Here is a 6,822-nt window from a genome sequence, read left to right on the forward strand (position 1 = left end):
TATTGTAGCGAGTAGGTACAAAGGTTATCGCTATTATACTTTGGGTTCGACCGATATCGAGTTTATTACTTTTAGCTTCTGGTCTTTAAAATTGATAAGTATTATTATGAGAAGTGCAGCAGTGCCGCAATCACTTTTAGTGGGGCACACGGTGGACACCCTGCTAAATGGGCATTTTACAATACATTTAGGGGCACAACTTATAAGCTTACTGTACTTGAAATGATTTGAAAAGTGTAATATCTATTACTCTGGGGCATAAAAATCCAAATTGCTGCGATATCTACCGACTAGGTATAACACATTAACACACAAACACCTGCCAAAACTACCCAACTTTGAGGAGTTATATCTCATCAACGGATTAATGAAAAATGAAAATTTAAACGTGATAATTCATAAAAAAAATAGCTTTATTAATTTATGAAATTAAAAGTATAGGTTACCATTTGAAAATCAGAAGTTGATAGTGTTTTTCCTAATAAATATGAGGGTGAAAAATATAAAAAAATTATATAATTCTAGAACAGCGTAGATCTAAAATTTTGAAAAAAAAAAAATTTGAAAAAAATGAATACTTTTTGAGATAATGAGTGTTTTACGCTTAATCAATCACCCTGTATATAACATTGGTTATACATACAATTATATAACTATTTTTGAAAATGGTGTTGTGATCAAGCATTTAAAGCTTATATTATTTAATTAAAATAATTTTTAAAATTCACTCATCATGTTTCCATTGATGAGAACGATAACGAAACACAGTTCGATTTGACTTAATATTAGCCGATAGGTCACTAATGTTTAAACTAAACTATAAATTAAAAATGTATGAATATGTAAAACAGATTTACGTGCCTAAGAATAATTAAGAAAATATTTCGCCCGTATACGAATTCCTGGTTTCTCCATCCTATATCTGGCCCTTATATTACATTATAACATAGCGCGAATTCAGCTTGTCGAAATTACCTTATCACTGAACAGGTTTCCGCTGTTTAAATAAAACTCCTTGTCCTTGACAGGCCGGTTTGCCATCTCACTTATGAACAATGTTAATTGAGATGTAATTAAAATAATATAATATACAGTTTGACAGGATTCGTTTTCAAAGTTGTTGCTATTTTTAATCGAATCAACAACGATGTTGCTACATTTATTAAACAGGTTGTAGGTAACTATTAGTGATGACTGTTAACTATAATATACGCGTATAAACTATCCAATATATAAAAACTCATGTCACGGGGTTAGTGGTCGTATTCCTCCACAATGGCTCAACCGATTTTAATGAATTTTTTATTGTATATTTGGTGTATGTGTGAGAATAAGTCTTAAAGTATTTTTCACCATTCTACCCCCACATCACATTTTTGAATCGTGATTTTAGTGGAAATTTGAGATTTACGGTGGACATTTTTGTTTATAAATTGTTGCTATTGGTTATAGTAGAAATAATTAGTAGAAATTAGTACTTATTATTTGGTCGCCATTAGTTAATCGGGCAGATCAGGTGTACGCCAAGTCAAATTAAATTTTAGCACATTGCCTACTTTATATGCTGTCACACATTGTCCACGAACCGGCATAGTCAGATTGCCTATCAGAGTGGCTGAGTCGCGCCCAAAAAGAGTTGAACAATGACAATTTTTTTATTAGGTGTAATTTTTACGGAGAATGAAGTCCGTGGGATCAGATAGTAATTATAGTTAGTAATATTATACTAGTTATAATAGTATTGTTAGTGTGTGTGTGTAAGCGGTCGACTGTCTAATCTATAGCGCTCATGGTTCTGAAATTTGATACATAATATTATGTTAATATTTTGTTGTAATTCAATTACAAATGACTGTAAAAACATGAAAATTTCACTGAATGTTTATATTTTTATTTTATATACATCATTAAATTTAAAAAAAATTCTCATTTTGAGCTGTTTACGGACAATTTCAAATTTCAATTTTTTAGTTTTTTTCTCTGCATAATTATCATATCAATGCAATTTTATTTGTTGGGCCAAAAAGCGTGAACATTTAATACAAGTCTCCTGAAATATTACTACAATAGCAGTTAAAAATATTAAAAATACACAGGCACATTTTTTTTTAATAAGCATTTAAAGTTCGAATTCAACTTACTGGCTACCATATTAATAATAAGCAGGGCTAGGATTTATATGCAACAGCATGTTTTTTTTTGCGACTTCCGATTATTGATTTTGTCAGTAATGTCCACGAATCACCTCATGATGAGATAAATGGTGGTATTTTTATTTTGCATGTTTTTGCATATTTTGTGTAAAATACATATTATTGCATATATTGAATAAAATAAATATTATTGCATATTTCGATTATAAGAATGCGAAAAATTTATGTTTTATAGTATATTTCATAAAACTTGGTTTTTATGTCAAACATACATTTTATTTTCATAGCTTTAGTCAATACAAAGCCATACTACGATCTAATCGCCGATCATTCATTTTCGAAAATTTAAAAAAATATGTGGTCGTAGCATTTAACACGTAGTGAATGTGAATTATAAATTTTATTTCTAAATTATTTTATTTTATTTTATTTCTCAATTATATTATTTTAAGACAAACAGCCAATCACTGATGTATTTTAATAAATAAATATTTTTTTTTGTAACAATATTTTTGTGTTTATCTTATAAAAATTGAAATGCATATTTTTGCATATTTTGTAAATAAAATGCATATTTTACCATTTGTTATTGCATACAAATCCTAGCCCTGATAATAAGTAATAACAATATAATATACACACTGACAAACCGTCACCGCTCAGAATCGTTTATCGTATACAGATATACAATGTTATTTCATTGAATTCAAATTTAACTCCATCCATTACAGTGATCCACTTGTAAGAGCGACATCCACTAACCCACCTTTTTTTAATAAAGAACTTGATAAAAATATAATAACTCGGATCATGATTTGCATACAACATAATATATTAAGGATGTTCCATATATTTATATTTCTAGAAAGAAAAATGTTGGTACCTATTTACTGCGGATAATAATAATAATGCATTTAATATTCCGGCAAAAATGCTATGGTGGCGTTGTGTGGGGTTACACATACTTATTATTAGATTCATAAATTATTACAAAAGTACATTTGATTTTCACCTAGCTCGTAGACCATACTAATAATAATGTAGGGCCACAGCCCCCCCCCTGCCCCAATAACTATATTCTAATATCTTCTTTCCCATTGTAAAAACCTCCCGTTCCTCCTCCTCCTCCTCGTATTTCCGGCTGCCTCTCCATGGCATTTTAGGGGCGACTTTGCCTAGTCGTGGCATATCAGGCGTTAAGTGTCCCATCTACAACAATATAGGTGTGAGGTTGCCTATCCAACCAAAAGTTAGGCGTTAGGGGAAAAATTATATTAACCACGTCATTGTCGAGCCAAGCTCGGCTTGTCCTTCGACACATTGTTCAGACACTGGGTATATGATATTAATTTATATTATGCAGATATGAACAATTATATTTTTCTAACGTATATTTTATTAATGTATTGTTTATGTATTTTCTAAATTAATATACCCAACAAGCTGTAATCTGGCCGTGAACACAATTTTTTTTAAATATTTTTTACTTACATTTTCAATTTTACAAATTGTTTATTATATTATTTTTATATTTCATTGTTAAGTACCTATTTAATTACAATTATTTAGAATTTTAAACTAACTGTAAACTCTGTAACCTGTTATAGGTAAGTAATTGTAGGTACTCGTATATTAAATAATATACATACCATCTGCACCAAAATGTGCAAGACATAAACGCCAAACTGATATTATATACCTGTTATACACAACATATGACAGAAGCTCCAAATGTGCAAAAATAAAATATCATTTGCGTCAAAATTAATATTTTACATAAATAGATATTTAAAAATGTCAATCTTATAAAAAAATATTCTATAAATATAATAGATTTTGATTTTGTGTTGTACTTATTAAAAAAATCTTATCCTATTCCTAATTGAATCCAGTCAATATAATATATTATAATATAACGCATAGGAACATACGTATATAGTCTCCATAATATTGTACGTAGGTGAACTAAACTAGACTTTTTTTATGCAGCACAAAATAAACAAATTTTAGGTAATCGCTTACTTGCTATGTTTCCTGTGGTAACTTACTATGCCCCACATTATTTTTATTATATACACCTATCTACTAACAGTTACCAGTACACAAGTTAATTCCTATTATTGTATAAATACCGAGGTTCGGAAGTTATTGCACTAAAAAGCTTTGAAAATTGTTTGCATAATTGCAGTCTAAAATACCGTCATATACGACATGACTAGTAGATTTCTAGTTTTAGTAAAAAGTAAAAACGCCTAATTTGTGTCATTCAAACAAACTGTAATTTAAATAATTTAATCGCTTAAATTCCTATCTTAAAAGCCGTCGCGTTCCAAATATGGGTATCGACTATCGACTGTCCATTAAAATAAATTATTGTGTAGACTATAGATTAATGTTAAATAGTATATAATGATGTCTGTAGGTACAAGTAATTAGTAACCGTCAAAACAATAATGTTTGAAGGTATTTGGAAAATGTTTTTTTTTTTTTTTTTAATACAACTGGAACAATATTCTACTTTTCTACATGATGTACACTATAATATTATAGTATTATATTATAGGTAGGTATACACGGAATAGTGAGTATAACACGATGTCAACTCGACATGTTAATATTTTTTATAACTACTATAATTGAACACAACCGTCGTATAAAGTTATTCTGTTATTTTAACGATATTCTAAATAGTTCACGTAAGAAAAAAGCAATAGATAGGTAGCCAGGTAGACTCGTTTCAAAAGTGTAGGTACGTTTGATAATTTTTGAGAAATTATACCAATTTGTTTTATAAAAATATTTCATGACCATATTTAAGCTGACATAATAACTCAATTTTACAAAAAAAATAAATATATTTATATATATATGGGCCCCCGGGAAATGGGCCACAATTAATCTTTTTTCAAAAAGGTATACTGTAATTTGACCACTACAGTTTTACATTTTTAACAGGTAGACCCGGTGGTTGGTCCCACAGGACTTCAAAAAGGAATTAAGCATACATGGGCTGACATAGAAATTGTAGGATGTAGATTTCCCGTTGCGCAATCATGGTGACGTAAAATTTGGGCTGTAGTCTTAAATAAAGAATATAAAGAGAAGACTTCTGAAATAGGTAAATGGCTAGGAAATATATTTGAAATTCCGTTTTTAAATCCAGGAGAAGTAGGTAACTGCGTTGCAATTGATTTTATAAGTGAAATTCCACAGAACAATAAATTAACAACATTTTTTGATTTTGAAACTTATATTTGTGATGATACCTACTGTTTCCCCTCCATGTATTTTTATATATTAGAAAAAAATAATAATTGATTAATAAGCATTATAATATATTGGTATATTTTTATCCTACACATTTACGGTTTAATCTCCGGGTACATTTGACAAATACAGATTTAATTTGTGGCCCAATATCAGGGTAGTAAAATTAAACAAATATTTTATAAGAAACAGGTATATAAAATGTGGCCCAATTACCGACCACCCATATATATATATATGTATATGTTTTTTAATACCCTTATTTCATTTAATACCTAAAGCTTGCGTCAAACTTTACACTTTGTTTTGATTTTAAATAATGCTTAACAAATTCAACGAAATCGTATGTCATTATTAATATATATTTTTAGAAATTAAAACTTAGAAAAACTATGTGTAATATCTTGTAAATTAGAATTCCTACTTTTACACAATATTTATCCTAAAAGTACATTAATTATTGAGAATTACTACCATTACAACCAGCACTGACCACAATTTTAAATTAAGTTTAAAGTTAATTTTTAGAGAATAATGTTTATGTTAAATTTTTATAAATAGGCTCTTAGCACTTAATATTTAGAATTAAAACTTTTGACAAATTCTATTTTGGTATAATTTATCTGTTTATTATCAAATAATAAATAATATTATGATCAATATTAAATAGTTAATTTTGGGGTTGATATGATGTACCAAATAGTATATTATAGTCTATACTCTATAGTCTATAGGTACCATAAGTTCATTGTCATATTATGGAAAAACACATTATTTTAACAGCGCGCCAATGTAATCTTTAGGTAAACTTCGCCAACTATCATACATTTACTTAGGATTTAATCACTTTTATAGTATTTTATATATATTTTGTTCCTAAATTGAAAATAATTAAAAATTATAAGACCAAACAAATTAATGAATGAAATATTATTAATTATTGTTTATTTTTAATTTTAATAAATAAATTAAAAATACATATTATAATATGCCGTAAATTTTACTGATGTCATCAGATCATTTTTCTACTTTTAAGTGACAAATCGGTAAAAATAAAAAAGGCATGTCATTTTTAATTATTATCTTTACCCAAATCTTTACATACATTTTCGTGTAACTCAATTTATTAAGAAACATTATTTAATATTAAAATTGACGTAATGGTGAATATGTATGTAAACATATAAAAATTCAGTTAAAATTAATATGTATCAATTAAATTAGAGATTTTCACTCATAGTTAAAGCGTAAATTTATATTTTTCGATAAGCACGAATTTATGTAAAAATAATATAGGTAAAAAAATACGATCATAATATAACTACAATTTATTCTTTTCGATAGCAGAAAATGAAACATAAATACACAATATTTTAACATGCAACGGAATACTACCGACCGA

This window comes from Acyrthosiphon pisum, chromosome X (genome assembly GCF_005508785.2).
Source record: "Acyrthosiphon pisum isolate AL4f chromosome X, pea_aphid_22Mar2018_4r6ur, whole genome shotgun sequence".
In the NCBI taxonomy this organism is placed as follows: domain Eukaryota; kingdom Metazoa; phylum Arthropoda; class Insecta; order Hemiptera; family Aphididae; genus Acyrthosiphon; species Acyrthosiphon pisum.